The sequence below is a fragment of the Borostomias antarcticus genome (genome assembly GCF_949987555.1).
Source record: "Borostomias antarcticus genome assembly, contig: scaffold_146, whole genome shotgun sequence".
In the NCBI taxonomy this organism is placed as follows: domain Eukaryota; kingdom Metazoa; phylum Chordata; class Actinopteri; order Stomiiformes; family Stomiidae; genus Borostomias; species Borostomias antarcticus.
Window position 1 is genome coordinate 186,918 of NW_028176264.1, and position 19,932 is coordinate 206,849.

Below are 19,932 nucleotides of genomic sequence, written 5' to 3' on the forward strand. Positions count from 1 at the left end.
CTACAATAGTTAACCATAATTAATATTAGCAAATACAACATTGTGACATGAATGTTTTGAGTTAAATATTGATTCATTTTATTCTTTTAATAATAATAAGCATTTGAATAAGGATTCTGGGGGCCTATATGATGCCAATAATTAACATGAGCACTGTCACATATAGAGGTATGATTATGAAAACCTGTAACTTGTCGATTTGGTCTTCCAGCAGTGTGACCATTGCGACACTGCTGGAGTCCGCCACTGCACAAATCTTATTTGTCTTCTTGACCTCCGCTGTACAGCCCCCCCTTTCATTGAAGGCCCAGCGGAGGACCTTGGGCCTTATCGCCTCGGCCACAACCGTCACCTTGACGGTTGGCGGGCGGCTAAAAGGTCCCACTTTGTAGGATTTAAGAGCTTGCAAATCCATTCTGAAAAATAAAATTGAAAAAATGATAGTTACTGTAGCTTTGTAACTAAACTCGCTTCAGCCAACCAGGATGGAACAACTAGCAAGCCAATCAAAACCTAGTCTCGCAGTCTCCAGTCTGGCTCGCGAGACTAGCTGGTCTATAAATGCATGGTGTCAGGCACGTCACTTCCTTCTTCAACAACTTTTCAGCTCTCAACGCGGACCGTCCACGCATGGGTACGTTCGCCAATTCTAAGTGTCTGTTAATTTAGACAATCTAATGTGACGTTATTAATCGTGTGTTGCTTTGTTTAACATGCAGATAACAGTGGTATAATTGGCATGGTGAACTATGCTAAGTTAGGATTTCAAGCATTTTAGCAATAATTGCCTTATATTTTGCTTATGTTTAGGGACCGGGTTAGAGTTGGTTACGTTTTGTAAGTGGAGTTTCCCAAATAGTTTCAGCGCCGTAAAAATAGCGCGCGTATCTATATGGCCGCCGAGATTGTGAGGCGGTCGATGGGACACCGTAAGAATAGTGGACAAGTGTTACTGTGCTTACATGTTTGCTATTTATTCAACTTTAGTTGAGCAAACCCCTGTTTAATGGTGCGTTCGTTTGTGGTCGGAGGTGGCAAGTCGCAAGTGGCAAAATACCTACCTCCGACCTGTGTGCATTCAGCTATATACCATTATATCACAGTTACCTAGTTATATCTATATACCATTATATCACAGTTACCTAGTTATATCTATATACCATTATATCACAGTTACCTAGTTATATCTAGTGCATTCGAGCAACTGGGGGCTGAGAAACATATCCGAATTTGCGACGAGGAAGTGTGAGTTCATGCGGTGTTTTATTTAATCATTCCTAGTAGCAAGTCGCAATTTGCCACCTCCCAGTTAGAAACGAACGCATCATAAGCTATAGATGGAGACCATTCGTATGTGTATCGTCTGTGGGACTGATGTGCTATGCCCGGGAAATATGAAATGTCTCGAGCATTTAATGTCTCGAGCGAGCTCTAGCTCTGAGCTAGTTAGTCAGTCAATGTTTCTCAACTCGCTGTTAAAGCGAATCATATGGTACTTGTGAAATACATAACATTTAATTTACTTAGGTTTTGTAATCAAATTACAATTATAATATGATAAATTATAGCTAGCTAACAAAGATGAGTACTGACGAGTACTGTACCAATCATTCGTATGTCTATAGGACTGATGTGCTTTGCCCGGGAAATATGAAATCTCTCGAGCCTGTTATGTCTCCTTAAACGTTAGTTATATTCATCAAAAATACGACTATTTTTTGCTAGAAATAACCTTAACATGGATTTTAACCATGTACTTAATGCTGTAACTCTAATGTGGATAATGTAACACTAATCTAGCTAACGTTGTCTCACTCAACATCAGTTTGTTGGCGAGCTCTAGCTATGTTGGCGTCTGTGAGCTAGCTAGTCAGTCAATGTTAAGAAAATTAATTGTTAAAGTGATTCATATGGCACTTGTGAAATACATAACTTTATAATTTACTCAAGTTTTGTTGGTCAAATTCCAATTATTATAAATTATAGCTAGCTAACAAAGAGTGGTAACTCTCTGCTATAACCCAAGTTACTTACTTTCTCCAGGAGGTTCTTCAGACTGACTCAATCCCTTAAAACATTATTTTATTAATGTCTGTCCAAGGTGATTGGATGGTTTCCCTGTGTTGTCACATTTTCATTGGTAGGTGATTGGACGATTCAATTCAGTCTGTTGCTAGTCAGCTCACACAATAACTCAGCTCACCAAATGACTCATCAAATGACTCTTTTGATTCGGATTTGGCTCATGACTCTCTTTCTGAATCCTTGTGTAATGCAAGTCCATTACATCTCACTTGGTAGGTTCATATAGGCTCACATTGAAGAGGGGGAATGTGTGTAGAGGGGAGAGGGCCAGAGAGGAAATCTTGTCTGTCTGTGTCAGTCTGTCATCGATATACAGGCTACAGCAGGGGGCTGACTGGGTGTGGAAGATGCTTTGCTGAATTAAGGGAAAGTCGCAAAACCCAGCGTGTAATAACTCTTGACTTGAGTGTCACCTTTAACCTTTTGTGTGCCCACTGTAGCACCGGCAAGCTCACCAGGACCCTATGGTCGTCGGCCATCAACCACACGTTTAAACGGGTTTTGGCGGCAGGGCCGACCTCCCCACGAGACCTACTCATGCTGTAGAAATGCTGCCTTAGACCTGGGTCAGTCATTCACCTGGAGTGCTGGCTTCGCCACTACCAACCCAACCAGGTATGCCATGTCTCTATTAGAACCACAGTTAGTTACTCAGCCCTGCCACAAATTGCTAAATGTTTCCGTGTGTCATGTCTGTGCTGGGACCCCCATGCTGGCACCTTTAGTACCTTGCATCATATTCAGTATTATAAGTAGTCCAGTGTTGTGATTTGTGTGGTATGTCCAATCGCACATTGTGGATGGCTCCCAGCTTCACGCTGACCCTGCCATGGTGATGGAGGGAATTCTGGGGTTCCTGGGGGTCACTCCCAGCTTCAACTACACCCATGCTCTCACGTGAGTTCACACACCGCCAACCTCTCACAGCATAAACATTACACACACACACACACACTCTCTCTCACCAGTATGTTGCTCTGACTTGTCACATTGGTGTGTAATGTCTGACTGTCAAATTATTTTTATTTCCAGAATGCCAATAGGGGTGATCTCCCTGTGGAGTTACGCCATCGCCCTGGGTGACATGGTTCACTTGGTGTATCTTAAGGGGGGCAGTGGACCATATACTTGCACTGCAGTGCTGAGCACCATGTTCACCAAACGTGGGGTAAATTCTTATGGTAAATGAGTGGTAGGCTGGGCTATCTCACTGGACGGACGGGTGGTGGTTAGTTCACGTCCCAAGTTATAGTTATGTGGCGCTTCTAACGCTGATCCACAGACATGCATGCACAAACGCTTGACTGTCTTCCTGTAGGAGCACACGGCCATAGAGGGTCAGGCTCTGAATGTGGTTAGTGATGGATGAGGAAGGGCCAAGTCTAACCATCCTTACGCAGGACGACAACGTGTTTTCAGTGGCCAGAGGCGGTGACTACAATGTGTTTTCGGTGGCCAGAGACGGTGACGCCATCAATATCGACTCAGAAGGCAAGAACACCAGCATGTCGCCACCTGACGCCCACCTCAGCTTCAGTTAACATGATCTTACCAGCATTATAGTGTATAGTCTAACCCATTTCAAAGCCACAGTGTATTGATCGTTTTGCTCAGCATTAAGGTCACTCTTGTAGGCACTGGTTCACAAATGACAAGTGTTTGTGATCATACTTGACTTGTAGTACTCACACTAATTATTGTCATCCGACAGGCCACCAGAATCCGTATTCAAATGATTAATATTATTCAAAGAAAAACGGAATCAATATTTTACTCTTAACAGAGCTGGTTAATATTTGTTAACTATTGTAGTTGGCGCTACTCCCTCTTCATTTGTATTCCTTGCTTCTCAGAGTGGAAAAGCATACCTGTTGCGGAACTACGCGGTGAAGCTAGGCGAACAGCCCGTCAATGATAGAGACACCCTGGTGTTCATTCCAGTGTTTGAGGTGGAGGTGAGTGATGGTCAAGGTCAGCTTTATTTATAAAGCACGTTTAAAATCAACAGAAGTTGCACCAAAGTGCTGTACAATATATAAAATAAACAAAAAACAAAGGCAAGATGATGAGGCTAAAATCACGTGCGGTAACAATGCTGTCTCAAACGGCAGTCAAGATATCATTCTTGGTACTGATGGCATCTTTTAGTTCAGTAGTAGTTGAATAGCTTGTATGAAGATGAATACCCGGCTAATACACCTTTGCACACTCTACCCAGTGTGTGTTAATGTCTGCTGGTCCTAATCACAATCAATGTGACTCAGTAAAGTGATTTTACCACACCGTAGCTTCTCTCCCAGCACCACTGATTCCTGTGTTGGAGTTTATTAACTAGTAGCTGTGATGCTCTGCTCTTCTGCATGCTTACACTCCAACTCACTTGACGGACTGCCCCTCATCGTGATGTTGAGTCCTAAAGACTGGTGTTTTGTGTATTCATGTTTGATAAGTGTATCCACCCAGAGTATGTTCTAACTTGTCTGCACAGGCTGTCGGACTGTTTGGATGGTGAAGCAGACACGGTGATGCAGCGAGCTTGGGGAGACTGAGATGAAGCAGACAACATCCGCCTTGAGGCGCTCAGCTCTGCCCACCAGCTGGACCAGCTCAGAGTCCATGAACCGCACAGAGGTAACACCACACACACAGGCACACACAGGTAACACGATCACACGCACACATACACACGTCTTCTGAGCTATGGTGTTGACTAACAGCTGTGTTCCCCCTGGGACAGATGGAGAGGCTGAAGGCAGAACGACCGTCTGAAGCTGGAGAGTCAGGGCTGCAGCCAGTCCCAGTCCCGGGCCGCTATCTCTTCCTCACCTCTGCACCACACACACCTCTGGCCCTGGGCTGAGTTTCCCAGAGGCACTAAGCGGTAAGAAGAACGCCGTAGCTTACGATGAACATAGCGCTTGGATGCCTCTGGGGAAACTCAGCCCTGGACTGTCCCAGCACAGCGTTAACCTCACCTGTATCTATCTATCTATCTACAGAGATCAGCTGAACGTACCTTTGGGGGGAACATACCTTGAGGACATCTACATCAACCATTTAAGATACAAGACCAAGGCTAACAGGATCTTGAAAGACCCCAGCCACCCAGGCAATGGACTATCTAGAACATCTAGTGTATATAGAATATCTAGTAGGTATGTAACATAACCACATGCCCCCCCCCCCCCCCCCAGGATTATTTATTATAGCAATAGCATGTACACAACTCACCCATCAAGCAACAGCGCTGACACGTGCGTTATGAGCTATGTGACAAAACCAAATTAGAATCAATGATTTGGTTACGAGTGTCAGAGTGCTAGTTGGGCTGTGCCATGCCGTTTGTTGATTCAGAGCGTAGCAAATAGCTATGTGATGATAATGCCTCCGATTGCTTTTAGCTGAACTACATGTTATATCAGATCAATAATACTGGTGTGATTACTTGCTCAGGTGCTTACCCTTTCCTCTACACCTGAGTCGGCTCAGTTATAACATACAGTGTGCATATTCTTCCCATATCTGTTTCTCCTACAGCAGAACCAGAGACCATCTGAATTGTAATTAGGAACAATGTGATGCCATTTTGAAGTCAGTGCAGCCCTTGAGCAGCTGGACTCTTCAGAAGCAGCACCTGTCTGTGTACGATATTGTATCGACCAAAAAGGCCTGTGAACAACTCTTAAAATAACAGGTAGGCAATCTAATCCCTTGGCTCCACTGCATCCGTCAGTGTCAACCATCAACCATCAGATGCTAAGGAAATGAATCCATTGTAATTAATGACAGCAGCTCCACTAAGACAAGATAATGTGTTTTTGTGTCTGAGAAGGTGATTGGCTGCAACCTTTCTTCCCTCGACACCCTGCATGACTCTGCCTGACCTTGTCTGTTCCTTCACCAGACACGCGCCTTCTAACCCCTTGGCTCCACTGCGTCCGTCAGCGTCAACTGTCAGCGTCCATCAAAAATCAAGAAATGAACCTAGTAGATTCTCTTAATGTCGGACGCAGGCATCAAACGCAACGGCTGCAGTGGAGCCACTGTTATTAATTACAATAGATTATTTTCCTTAGCGTCTGATAGTTGATGCTAAAGGACCCAGTGGAGCCAAACCGTCCGAGTAAGTCATGAGCATCTCATCTGCATGTATAGCAGTCTCCAGAACGCTCTGAAAGAATGCATACTGACACCCTCTATATCACTTAGTAGTAATAATTTTATATACTCGCACTACATCCTTAAGCGTTTGCGTTTAGAGCACATGCTCAAGTCACCGTCTCCCTAGTGTTCTCTCTTCACCTCGCTCTCTTCTCTCTTAGTGACTGACTAGCTCTCACTTGCAATTTTTCATAGATCTTCTCCTCCACTCTCCCTCGCTTCCCATGCCTCTTACTCTGCGGTTTCATTTTGGGAGCGTATTCCTCCTTACACATCCTGTATGTATTTGTCTTCCACAGATGCAGAGCTCCTTCTTATTCAGCAAGAATAAGTATCCCAATTCTGCCTCCTCCAACTCCAACATTGAGGAGAATACTGACTCCTCCCTGCCCTCCTCCCTCAAACTCTCCCACAACAGATCCACTCCCTCCAGCCACATGCTAAGGAGCACACACTCCAACTCACTGTATGGACTGCCCCTCATCATGATGTTTTTGAGTTCTGATGACCTGTATTGGTTCATTCATGTTTGATAGTGTATCTGCCTGATGAGTTGGAACTGTGCGTGTCTGTCTGCACAGGCTGTCGGACTGACGAAGCGGAGACAGTGATACAGCGAGCTCAGGAGAAGAAGATGAAGCTGACAACATCCGCCTTGAGGCGCTCAGCTCTGCCAACCAGCTGGACCAGCTCAGAGTCCATGAACCGCATGCAGGTAACGCCACGCACACACACACACACACTCTTAACTACATTAGTCATTTAGCTGACACTTTTATCCAAAGTGACTTACTATAATCACATTTAACATAGGAAAGGTCAGTGTACTACTAATTGCCAGAACTCACAAGTGCATCTCATTTTTTAATACAAGAGACTTGGAGCATAATCTAGTGCTGAAAGCAAAGTGAAGAATAGCAAACTAAAAATGCAGTAGGTGCTTAAGAGGGAGGATCCTGGCTGTTGTGCCAGTGAGAGGGAGAGAGAGAGTGTGTGTGTGTGTGTGGACGAGGACAGCAAATGGGGAGAGGTGAGACAGACCTTGAGGTCGAACATGTGACTCTCAGCCTCCTTCTGTAACTCGAGTCTGTCCTATAGCTCAGAGTTTAGAAGAGGAGAGAGGACTACTGCCTGAACTAACGGTTTGTTCTGTCAGGCCTCTGCCTATGAGAGTCACTTCATTGCCGACGAGCTGCCAGCTGCCAGACAGATCCTTCCACTAACTAAGGCTATGAAGAAGTGTACATTCCTGCCCTCAAACCCAAGTCTTCGCTGAAGATGAGGTGTGTCTAAAAAGCCAGAGATGTTTGTGGAATGTCCCTGCCCTCTCATGCCTCTTATGACTGTTTCATTAGGTGCTTTTCTCTCTCCCAGCACCACTCATCCCTGTGTTGGAGTTTATATAAATGTTAGCTATGATAACACCTCTCCTCCCCCGTCTGAATTATTGTACCTCTGTTCTTCTCTCTCCCACTTCTCAGGTGAGTGTGAGCGCCTCCATCGAGAGTGCTGACAAGACATTCCATAAGCTCCTGTACCTGAAGCAGGTGTGTCAACCAGGGAGGAACACATCCAGATCACCATCACAGCCTGCTACTTTGTGAGTATCCCACACACCACCACACAACTGTGTTTCTAATGCATCTTGAATGCCTGGATTAGCCTCTTTATTTATCACTCTGGCATCTATGGGAGAGAGAGAACTCCTCTCTCTGTTTCACTTTCTCCTTCTCTCTCTCTCATGCTCTGTCCCTGGGCTTGACCAGCTGACATCACATGATTCACCACCTGAACAATCGCCTAAGGTGAGTCACCCCGACGTCAAGGCATTTTATCTAATCAGGTAATGAAGGTGTAAGCAATCTGATTATAGGTGCCACTTGCAAACTCCTTAAGGCCCACTATTACTCCACCCTCTAAATCTGCAATAATCTGTCTGATGGACCTTACTGTGGCCTCCAATCCTAAACATAATTATTGTAGTGGGGACTGCAACATCCTACCCTCCCTAGCACAGTAAGTGGCATCACCCACTAGCTCACCTGTTGAAAAAAATAAACAAACTCTCTGTGAGTCTTTGTCTTTCTGGTAGCAGACATGGAGTAGAGATGGAGTGAGCAGCAGAGAACCAGTCCCCTGTATTTACCGTAAGATGGGAGCCCAGACATTGGTACCACCTCCTCTGGCTGTGCTGAAGAATAACCGGATGGCCCTGGACTTAAAATACAGTACACACACACTCCTCCTTTCTTACACCATGCCCTGTAGCCCCATTTATCACTATACACCTGTACACGGTCTTTGTCAGTATATCCCTGTAAATGAATTACCAAGCACTGGAATCATGTCAGTCACAGCTGCCTGTAAACAGTCTACTATGAATCACAGATTGTACTTCTCGTGTAATTGTGAGTTCTGTCCCAGCTAACAGCCTCTTCACAGGGTCTTCTGTGTTTCAGGACCACTACAGCACCAGTCTGGGCAGGTCTGCGGGCACACCGGCTGTACAGTGCTGGAAAGAGACAACCTTCTATAGCATCACCTTTTAAACATACTTAATGGATGAAATAAAATGTTTTATTTGCGCTACGTCAGTAATTTTATTTCATGTCATGTCAAACTGTCTATCTGTGCGTAATGTTGTTATATAACATAGCCCAGGAGTTTCATTCAAGTTGACTGCAGATTCCTGCTCTACAACATCAGGATGCCCCCCTTTCTCACTGAAGAAACGCTGCAGGTGATCATCCAGGCTCCTGTCGTATCCCGCCTGAACTACTACTACTCCCTCCTTGCTGGGGCCCCGGTGTCGGCCATCAGACCCCTGGAGCTTGTCCAGAAAGCTGATGCTTGTCCCACACAACTTCACTTCATTCCCTACACTGGCTCCCTGTAGCAGCTCACATCCAGTTTAAGCCTCTTGTGTGTTTGTACTCCGAATAACTTGAGTGACAATGTGAATACGTTTGTGGAGCTTCAGAGCTCATACACTGTAGTTGGGAATGATTGAAAAGTCACACATTGATTTGACCTATTTTAAGACCTATTGGTCTGTTAAATTGTTTTCTTGTGTCATTATTGAATTGTATTATCCTTGATGCTTTGGCAATATTGTTCACCTGACATTCATGTCAATAAAGCATATTAAATTAATTAGAACTGTTCATGAATAAAAACAAATACCAATGTATTCATATATGTACTTATGTATATATCGTTATATATCCAAATGCATTCATTATATGTAAAGCAAATATGAAATTAGTTTTCATGCATCAATAATCACACGTGTTTTTTTTGCCCTCGCGCAAGCTCAAGGTACACGCTAGGTAGACGGGTTCATTCGTCACATTCCGGTGTCATGGTGAGTTGATGTTGGCTAACGCTAGCTAGCGAGTTACACTCGAAATGTTCAACTAATAACGTCAAATAGGCGTATTTTTTTTATTGAAATTAATTAGAAAAGTCGAATATTTTATATTGTCTGATTATTGACACAAGTGACAAATTGGCTTGCTAGCTATTTTAAACAAGGGACGTTGGGTAACGTTAGCTAGCTAACGCTAACTGCTCAACGTCCGTTGGTTTTCAAAACGAGACGGATACTGCTTTCTATAAGATAAATTAGCTATTATGCCGTTTGATTATCAAATTAGAACATTTACCCTGTGAGATTGAAGCATACATTCGCTATTTAGGGCATTATGAGCTAATTGCAGTCTATTCTATAAACAACATGTCAAGAGACCGTCACTGATTGCTTAGTATTGAGCTAACGTTAGCGACAGCTGTTTGCTGGCGTGCAGGTTAGTTCTAACTAGCCTAACGTTAATAAGACGTAGCTTGTTTATGGAATAGTCTACAGACTGCAGATATAACCTAATATCATAAATGGCGAATGTACCATTCAATTCCGAAGGTTTAATGTAGGTAAGTTTCAAAGGATGGTCTTAAAGTGTACAGGCCTATCAGAATAATGCTCATGTACGTAGGACGTGAATGCAATTGGTCCCATTTAAAGGTGATGTGTGTCTCAATGCTCTTGTTTTATATTTCATAGATTTGACTTCCTGAAAGGTGTTTCGAAGCGAAGAGGTGAGAACATAAACCTTTTGCTTTCTGTTGCCATAATCCTAACTATTTAATGTTGGGAGATTATATTTCACTCTAATACTCTGTGGCTGTCTCAGCCCTGCTGGTCCAGGGCTTTTAGATGCTGCATGTTTGCAATTTTGTTTTCATACAGCCAAGTTTAGCCATTAAAATACATTAGAGCTGAACTTTGAAGTTGATTTGATCTTCCCATAGTACCACAATGAACATAAAGGCTAGCGCCCCCTCATGGACAGCATAAAACACTATTACCACTATTAGCATTTCAGTGTATTGTAGTAGTTGCGCTAACCTGTGCACTTTGTTGTTGCCTCTTTTCTCTTTATCCCCATGTTTGACAGTGACTCTGGTAAGTTAACCATTGTGGAAGATATATTTTGATTATACAGTTGTGGGTAAGGCCTGTAGAGTGATGAGGTGATATCGTCATTTTGGAAATGCAATTTTCTATATGACTTGAGTCATATGAGTGTTTTAACTTTTAACTGCAGTGTGGGAGTCTCTATTAACCACAATGACATCAGACCTCACCACTCTATGTAATGTCTTGTAATTGGTGTCGGTAGCTTGGTCAGTCATGGTACAACCATATAAGGTCATGTACATATAGGATAGGTTATGGTTTAGCTAATTAATAGCTTAAGGAGTATTGAGAGAACTGTTTGTTTTATTCACCATGTTCATATATGGGATTTGGAACAAAATCTCTACTAGCGGTTCTCATTACTTGTTTTGCATTGTAAAGATCAAGAGATGGAGGGGACTTAAATATTGAGACACTCACACTCACTACAGAAACACTCTAACATTCACTATTGAAACACACTCACCACTGAAACAATCACCCATACTGAGACACTCAGACATACTACTGAAACACATACTCTGACAGTCAGACATAGTACTAAAACCAATCACAATCGTGTAGGGCGGAGCTAAGCCCTGTATGCAACAACGTTTGCCAGCACACTGGAGACAATAGACAATATTGTTGAAATGGGAATATTCTTCCATAAGCGGTGGGCAAACATGCAGGAATGTCCCTGTTAGATAAGATCAAGAGATGAAGGGGACTTAAATATTGAGACACTCTCACATCTACTAGTGAAACACTCTTACATTCACTATTGAAACACTTTCACAGTCACCACTCAAACACTTACATTCACTATCGAAACTCTCACAGTCACCACTGAAACACTCACACATACATACAGTACATACTGAGACACATTCACACCAACAATATTAATGACTCTCTTTCTCTCCCTCTCTCTCTCTCTCTCTCTCTCTCTCATACAGGTGTACTGTTGCCGTTGCTTCCGTCGCTGCTGTTGCTACTGCTGCTACTGTTGCTACTGCAACCACAAAAACAGCTTTTCTCAAAGCTTTCTACTTGACAAGTATTCTATCTTGCTGAATCTCTCTGTCCCACTCTATCTTTTTTTACAAGACATCTCCTTTTGACAAGCATTCTATCTTGCTGAATCTCTCTGTCCCACTCTATCTTTTTACAAGCATTTACAAGCCTTTACAAGCCTTTACAAGCCTTTACAAGCCTTTACAACCCTGTTTTTGGAACCCTGTTTGAGAACCCAAGTTTGAGAACCCAATTTTGAGAACCCAATTTTGAGAACCCAGTTTTGAAGAACCTCTCTTACCAGCCTTCTGTTTACAAGCATTTCCATTTACAAGCATTTCCATTTACAAGCATTTCCATTTACAAGCATTTCCATTTACAAGCCTCTCTCTCCCCTATTCTGTTCTGTTCTATTCTATTCTATTCTATACAGAAGTGAATTGAGAATAATATAATTAATTTTTCATCTGAATAGCCACAGATTTACATTCTAGATTGTATACAGTACACTGAATTAGTTAATTACATTACTTTTCAACTTGTTTGTACTGAATTGTATGCTTTATAACTAAATACAAAGTCAAAACAATACAATCTGTTGCTTTCATATATTTCATAAGTACACTAATTGTATCTGATCTACATATACAGTGCATATAATTTATCTTTTTGATCAGAATAGGCATACATACACATATTGTAAAGACACATTAAGGCTGTGTTAATTTTCTGAATCCCAGTTCTAATTACTATTCCTAAGTGCTTTTAATTACTAAAAGCAGACAGCTTTAATCTATCTTCTGAACCTGCTACACAGTAATCTTTATCACTAATATTGTGTTTAACATTTTGGTTGTGTACAACATAAGTAAAACATTAAGATTTGTGGTTTTGGAGCACAACAACAATGCCAAAGAAGTGTAAGAGGGCCCAAGTTGCAAGACTGCGCTGCCAACGGTCAACTGAGATTCACTGTGCAACAACTGAACAAGCAGAATGTGTTAGTCCTCAGAGCAGTGGAGAGGTTAAGGTGTCAGCAGTGTCTCGTGCTCAGAGTGTAACACAGGGAAGTCAACGTGACGCATCGTGTGTACCACAGGTATCTTATGCAGACATTGTAAAGAGAGGACTGCACAGTGATGATCCATGTGTACCAGGGCCATCTCATGATTACCAGGTAAACCACAGAGGTCAAAGTGATATGTCATGTCGACCACAGGTATCCCAAGCAGACAGTGTACCAAGGGGACGTGATGATCCATGTGTACAGGGACGGACTGGGACAAAAATTCAGCCCTGGCATCTTGGCCCAGACCGGCCCACCACAACCAGCGCGCAGATGCTCTACCGACTCACCAGGTCGCGCTTGTGTATAAAAATACCACCACTTTCACGGAACAACAACAACAACCTAAATGAGAACTAAACAACCCATACATTGTATAAGTTAGCCTACAGTACTCACCAACGAGGGGAGTTTGTTGCTCTTACAAGAATGAAGCTGGCAAAAGGATTCAAGATTCAAGAGGGTTTATTTGTCACTCACTGATACAGGTACAAGCAGTGAAATGATCATGGCACTGGCAGGCTGGCAGCAAGGGACTGTGGGTCACACACAGGAAAAAACAGCCCTGTGAGAAAGACAAAAAAAAGTATACATTATTCAACTGATTATTGAATATCCATGTTCATGTTCATGTTCAGGAGTCTTGACTAAAATAAAGTGTATAATACAGTAGTTAAGTTAGCCCAAGAGGAGAATGTATTGCTCTTCCAAGAGGATGCTGGCTAAAACACATCAGATCAGGATACTTCAGGTCACTTTGTAACTACTGTTAGCCAAAGAGGAGAGTATATTGCTCATTTGGTAAACATATGTTTTCTCATGCCAATAAAGATTCTTTGAATAGAATAGAATAGAATAGAATAGAATAGAATATAATAGAATGCATTGCTCTTACAAGGAGGATGCTGGCTAAAACACATCAGATCAGGATACTGCAGGTCACTCAAAAAACACACACTGCCACACTGGAACAAATAGAGAGCCCTGTGAAAGACAGACAACAAAACATGTACACATGAGTTTAATAAGTGATTTATTATTATGGAGTCCAAACACCTGGCCAAAATGTCATACATTACAGAGTTAGGATACTAACTCACTACAATACTCACTGAGTAAAAAAAATAAAAATGCTGCCTGGCCTGATACAGGTACAAGCAGTGAAATGATCATGGCACTGGCAGGCTGGCAGCAAGGGACTGTGGGTCACACACAGGAAAAAACAGCCCTGTGAGAAAGACAAAAAAAAGTATACATTATTCAACTGATTATTGAATATCCATGTTCATGTTCATGTTCAGGAGTCTTGACTAAAATAAAGTGTATAATACAGTAGTTAAGTTAGCCCAAGAGGAGAATGTATTGCTCTTCCAAGAGGATGCTGGCTAAAACACATCAGATCAGGATACTTCAGGTCACTTTGTATAACTACTGTTAGCCAAAGAGGAGAGTATATTGCTCATTTGGTAAACATAATGTTTTCTCATGCCAATAAAGATTCTTTGAATAGAATAGAATAGAATAGAATAGAATAGAATAGAATATAATAGAATGCATTGCTCTTACAAGGAGGATGCTGGCTAAAACACATCAGATCAGGATACTGCAGGTCACTCAAAAAACACACACTGCCACACTGGAACAAATAGAGAGCCCTGTGAAAGACAGACAACAAAACATGTACACATGAGTTTAATAAGTGATTTATTATTATGGAGTCCAAACACCTGGCCAAAATGTCATACATTACAGAGTTAGGATACTAACTCACTACAATACTCACTGAGTAAAAAAAATAAAAATGCTGCCTGGCCGTTGATGAACTGCCTGCTTTAAACTAGGATTCATAAACAGGAGGGGGACCATCTCCTCAAACAAATAGGCAACCTGTAAGAGAGAGAGAGAGAGAGAGAGAGAGAGAGAGAGATGAGATGAGATATCTATCCAAGAGTGTTGGAGAGATAGTATAATTATGGCCAGTATAGAAGGCTAGGAGCCATTTCAATTTGATTATTAAATGTGTCTGTATATAGCTCACTCTGGTCACAAAGGTGCAGTACACTTTAGGTTCCTTCTGTTTACATGGTGATAGGCAGCTCAACAACAGGTGTTTTAAACTGTTTTGTAAATATTCAACTTGCTCAAATAAATGGGAGCATCACCCAAAGAACAGACTTTGACAATGTTTATACTCACTGAATCCAGAAATACTGCCAAGCCCTTGACTGCCTGTCAAGAAGACAAGAACAACTCCTCAAACATATTAAGTCCTGTAAGAGAGAGAGAGAGAGAGAGAGAGAGAGAGAGAGAGAGAGAGAGAGAGAGAGAGAGAGAGAGCATGAGATAGTGTGTCACATCACATACCTTATTTTCTATCAGAAATGGTTGTATTCATACTACTACTACTACTAATAGTAATAATAATAATAATTAATAATACATTATTAGCACAAAAAATGTCTTACCCACTTAAATGAGCATTTTGGTCAGCAATGTACTCGTCTCTGCAACCCTGTCAATCACAGCATCTGTGTCCATGGTCATGAGGACGTCCTTCTCGGTAGCCATCAACATAAATGCCTCCAAGTGTTCCTGTGAGAGTGAGCTCCTGAGTCTGCTTTTAATAAACTTCAAGGTGGAAAATGACCTTTCACAGGCCACCTGGGTGATGGACAGGGTGAGCAGAAACTTGTACGCAATTCCAAGTATATGGTATGTGTCTGACAGGAGGTTGAGCTTCCTGAGTAGCTGGTAGCAGCACAGTGGACAGTCTTGGCAGGAAGTGTACTCTTGGTTGACTATTTCGACCACCTCGTCTTCATCGGATCCATCCTCCACTGTCCTGTTCACGTACTCCTCCAGTGGAGAAGCTTTCAGTCTGTCCCATTGTCCAGCTAAAGTTTTCAGCTCAGACTGCAAGTTCTCCACTGTTGCCCTGTCATCAATTTTCACCAAGCACTTGCTGAGCTCTTGGAGGGCAGAATGAGGAAGACCACTCCTGTTAATTGCAGAGAATTGTCTGGGGTCCAGCATTGATAGGTCGGCATAGAGGGTACCATGAGACAGAAATCGTCTGTGGATGGTCTCAACGGCTGTGTCCATAACTTTATTATGGACATTAATTTCGTATGCACGCTCTGCATCTGACTGTGTTTCGTCCTGTGCCATCTCTCCGGCCAATACCTTTTTCTTCCTTTGCCTTTTCTCTGGCAGTGCGGCCTGCACTTCCAATTCAATCTCCCTGTCCTGTTCCTGCAATGTCTTATTTGCCCATTTGACAAATTTGTCTGCAGCTGCCTTGACTGTCTTGTAGTCTCTTTTAATGTCTTTCAACTTGCCCTGTGTAGTCTGCACCATTCTGTAGGCCTGGAGGATGTCCATCCCCTTTGTTTGGAGATATTTGGACAGCGCTGTTGTCTCCTCAAATATCCGCAGGAATACCTGTGCTGTCAGAATGGTCTCATAACGGAGCAGGGCCTCCATGTATCCTCTTGCCTTGACCCGGACAGTGGTCTTCATGGTCACCTGTTCTTGTATGGCTGACAATGTGAGCAGCACATCAACAAAGAGACCACTTTCAGGTTTGGCAAAGAAACCGAAAACCTTCTTCAGGGCCTCGTGCTTTGCCCACCACCGTGTCTCTCCAATGGGAGAAAGCCGCCTGTGTCGCCTATCCTGGCTTTCATTCTCCCACACATTCATTCTTTTATATGACTCTCTGATGAACACTGCAATCTCATTCAGGAGAGAAAACAGTGAGCCACTTTCAATGGCTGTCTGGGTTGTGTCAGCCAGCACCAGATTGAGGACATGTGCATAGCACCACACATGAATTGTATTTGGGGACTTTGAGGACAACAGGGTAGAGAAGCCTTTGTATTGCCCTTGCATATTAGATGCCCCATCAGTTGCACTTCCAATACACTTGGTCATGTCTATTTTCAGTTTGTCGATGACCTCTGTCAGCATATCCACAAAGTACTGTCCAGTAGACTGCTCGCACTTGACCACTGCAACAAGCCTCTCATTAATTACATCAGTTACATATCTCAGAATAACTGAGCATTGATCCTGAGAGGTGATATCCTGTGTTGTGTCAATTTGGACAGAGAACATCCCAGCACCCTGAATGTCACTGGAAATTGATTCTTGGATGAGTTGCTTAACTGTATCTATGACAGAATTGACTGTTGTTTTTGAAATTAGTGTGACAAGGGAACCTCTGCCTTTTGCCCCAGAATGATGATGTTGTTTGCTCTGCTCAATGCAATTAGTGAGATGCTCTTTCAGGATCACATCATACTTTCCCAGGAGAAGAATGAGCTCTAAGAAGTTGCCATGGTCTATGGTGCTGTCTTCTAAAGTGTATGCTGCCTCATTCTTTGCCCCCCTGTAGGCAAGCCCCCTCTTGCCTATAACCTTCACTATATCCACTATACGCTCCAGAACCTGTCGTTTCTTCCTCACCTGGTCTCTGTGAGCAGACATCTGGTTCCCACTCAACAAACTTTTTATGTTGGCTTTGGTAGCCTGCAAGACATATGCTTCTGCACAACTCCTATGTGAGACGCTCTGCTCATGCTCCTTTACACGCTGGTGTACATGCCTCCAATCTGTCATGCCACTAATAAAAATGCTGGGGTCAGTGGACTTTGCAAAGGCCAAACAAACAAAGCAAAAGGCTTTATCACTTTCCTCATCATATGTTAGCCACTTTCTGTTGGTACCATCTTGGCAGGAGAAAGCTCTCTGCATCACTGGGTTCTTTGCCTTTTGTTGAGGGTGATAGTTAAAAAACAGCTGAATGGTGTTTGGGTTGGGTCGGGTGAAATAATTTATAGCTGGGCCTGGCCCTGGGCTGCTTGGGAAGATGTGAGTTGGGGATGATGCAATGGGTCCATCACAAACCTAGACATGAGATTAATGAGAAGTAGAGGACTGTTATGAATGGGTTAAGTTAGTATGGACATGATGATTACATGCAAAAATGTGTCTGCATGCAATCAGAACTCAGGCTAGTTAGCTAATAAATGGAAAACAAGCATATTGATCTGAGAATTGGACACACACTTGGGTTAAAGTTGTATTTTATCACTCAATGTGCAGTAAACTATAGGTTATATAGAGCATGACATAAGAGGAAATTATTGTGCTTTTTTATTGTAACAGCAAAACAATGCTTTAATAATTTTGTATAACCTGTGATAATGCTGAAACTGTTTTCCAATTCATTAGATAACTACATAGTTGCAACACACACCACACCACACCATGCAAAGTTGCAGACAGAAAGCAGAGTTTCGAGTTCATTATGTAGGCCTAATTATTTTGTCAACTCAACTGTGTTCATAGATAGAGCTAAGCAACCGTGATAACTTTTTTTTTACCGTTGTGATACGATCGGGCTCGTCGCTATTTATTTATTTATTTCCACGCGGTAGCTATTTATTTATTTATTTGCTTATTTTTCCACACCACACCATGCTTGTTTGCTGGAGGGGCATACAAGCCCCTCCATGCTTACCACATCACCAATTCCTCCTTCACGTGATGATGGTGGCAAGCCTTCCTCCTCAAAAACTATCATTGACTCCTCATCATCCACTGTTACAACGTCCTCGGTAGCAGCTGGAGCCTCGCTCTCTGAGTCAGACTCGGCAGTAGGCAGACTGTAACTCGACACCACCTGTTGCTGTGACGGAGCTGCAGCAGCAGCATCACTGGTGCTTGGCCCAGCGGCAGCCACAGGCTGCTGTGGCCCTGGCCCTGCAGAAAACATCTGTGTAATCTTTTTACTTGTTGCTGCCTCTGCTTCTAGAGCTTTTCTTTTCTTTTCCCTCGTCTTCTCTGCACCATCTTTTTGACGTTTTTTGGTCGCCTTCTCCATTTTCTCTGTTTGTTTTCGTTCGTTGCTTTATCTTTTTCTTTCTCTCTCCTTTTTTTCTCCTCTCGCTCTCCTCTCACCGTCTTCCCTCAAAGAAGGGGCTGGGGAGGGGGGATCGCAGCAACATGTGGGTGGTACTCCCTGGGCCGCTGTAGCCTATGATAGGGCCACTGGCCCAGGTATTCAGTTGAAAGACAAGCTAGTGGACCAATGTGGGCCGGTGTTGACATGAGTGACAAACCAGTGGGCCAATGACATTAGATATTCCGTTTTTGGGCTGCCCAGCAGCCCCAAATGCAGATTACCGTAATTACCAGTAGCGAGTGCAGGCCTGCCAGCGGCCGCGCACTAGAAATTACCGTAATTACTTCTTTTTTTTTTTTTTATTATTATTTTTTTTTTTTTACGTGATGGCCACCGGCCCTCCCCCCCACCGGCCCACCGGGCATTTGCCCGGTACGCCAGACAGTCAGCCCGCCCCTGCATGTGTAGCAGGACCTTCCCATGCAGACTCTGTAAACCTGGGAGATCAGCCTTCTGTGAAACATGTCTGTGCATCCCGCAGCCAGGATTCTCCTAGATACGGCCCATTCAGAAATACACAGTGTACATGTAATGCACTAACTTTCTTTGCATTCCTTCATGAGAATGAAAACATCACCACAGCAGACCTCGACCTCGTTTTGGATAAGGGTGACGTTATGTATCAACACGCCAGGAAAAGGTTTCCTCAACACATCTTTTTGACTACTGACGAGCTACCCCATGAAGCCCCTGCACGCAGGTTTACACACCATGTGAACATGGAACACCTTTCCAGATATGGCACATTAGGAGACCCTCTACCTGGAGCTGTAGATGGCTTTCTGGACCTAGAGGCAGGATTGAGCTGCTTGTTATCAGATGTGCAGTATGCGTTGCTGTTGATGACAGGGTTATGTATTGCAGTATTCAGAACTACGACAGGCAGATATGGTTTCTTCGACCCCCACTCCAGAACAGCTGATGGTTTGCCCTTACTCCCGGGATCACACACTCGTGGTACTGCTGTCATGCTGACATTCACACATCTCAGTGATATGATTGACAGGCTCCTAAAGTATCACAAGATTTTGGGCACACAGTCCTCCTGTAACTATGAGTTGAAGCCTGTGGAGTTTTACAATGTGAACACAGTCAACCTGAACGATGCCATCCCAGACACAGAGAGTCGGCCTACAACTCACACTGCTGCTGTATCAACTGCTCTTCGAAATGAGTCAG

The 19,932-nt window shown here is 43.2% G+C and overlaps 3 long non-coding RNA genes across 4 annotated transcripts; all 3 read left to right on the top strand.

Moving 5' to 3' along the window:
* Positions 1-596: 596 nt before the first annotated feature.
* LOC311328678 lies at positions 597-3,312 on the top strand. Of its 2 annotated transcripts, none has more exons than XR_014631229.1 (4): positions 597-634; positions 2,526-2,700; positions 2,847-2,982; positions 3,118-3,312. It is a non-coding gene; the product is annotated as an uncharacterized lncRNA (long non-coding RNA). The 2 variants fall into 2 exon arrangements; XR_014631230.1 differs by having other exon boundaries at positions 2,897-2,982.
* A 57-nt stretch (positions 3,313-3,369) lies between these two features.
* Positions 3,370-5,161, top strand: LOC311328677. The gene is made up of 5 exons (XR_014631228.1): positions 3,370-3,576; positions 3,939-4,040; positions 4,574-4,716; positions 4,823-4,966; positions 5,085-5,161. It is a non-coding gene; the product is annotated as an uncharacterized lncRNA (long non-coding RNA).
* A 6-nt stretch (positions 5,162-5,167) lies between these two features.
* Positions 5,168-7,434, top strand: LOC311328679. Its single transcript, XR_014631231.1, has 5 exons — positions 5,168-5,240; positions 5,623-5,779; positions 6,546-6,712; positions 6,828-6,961; positions 7,403-7,434. It is a non-coding gene; the product is annotated as an uncharacterized lncRNA (long non-coding RNA).
* Positions 7,435-19,932: the final 12,498 nt, after the last annotated feature.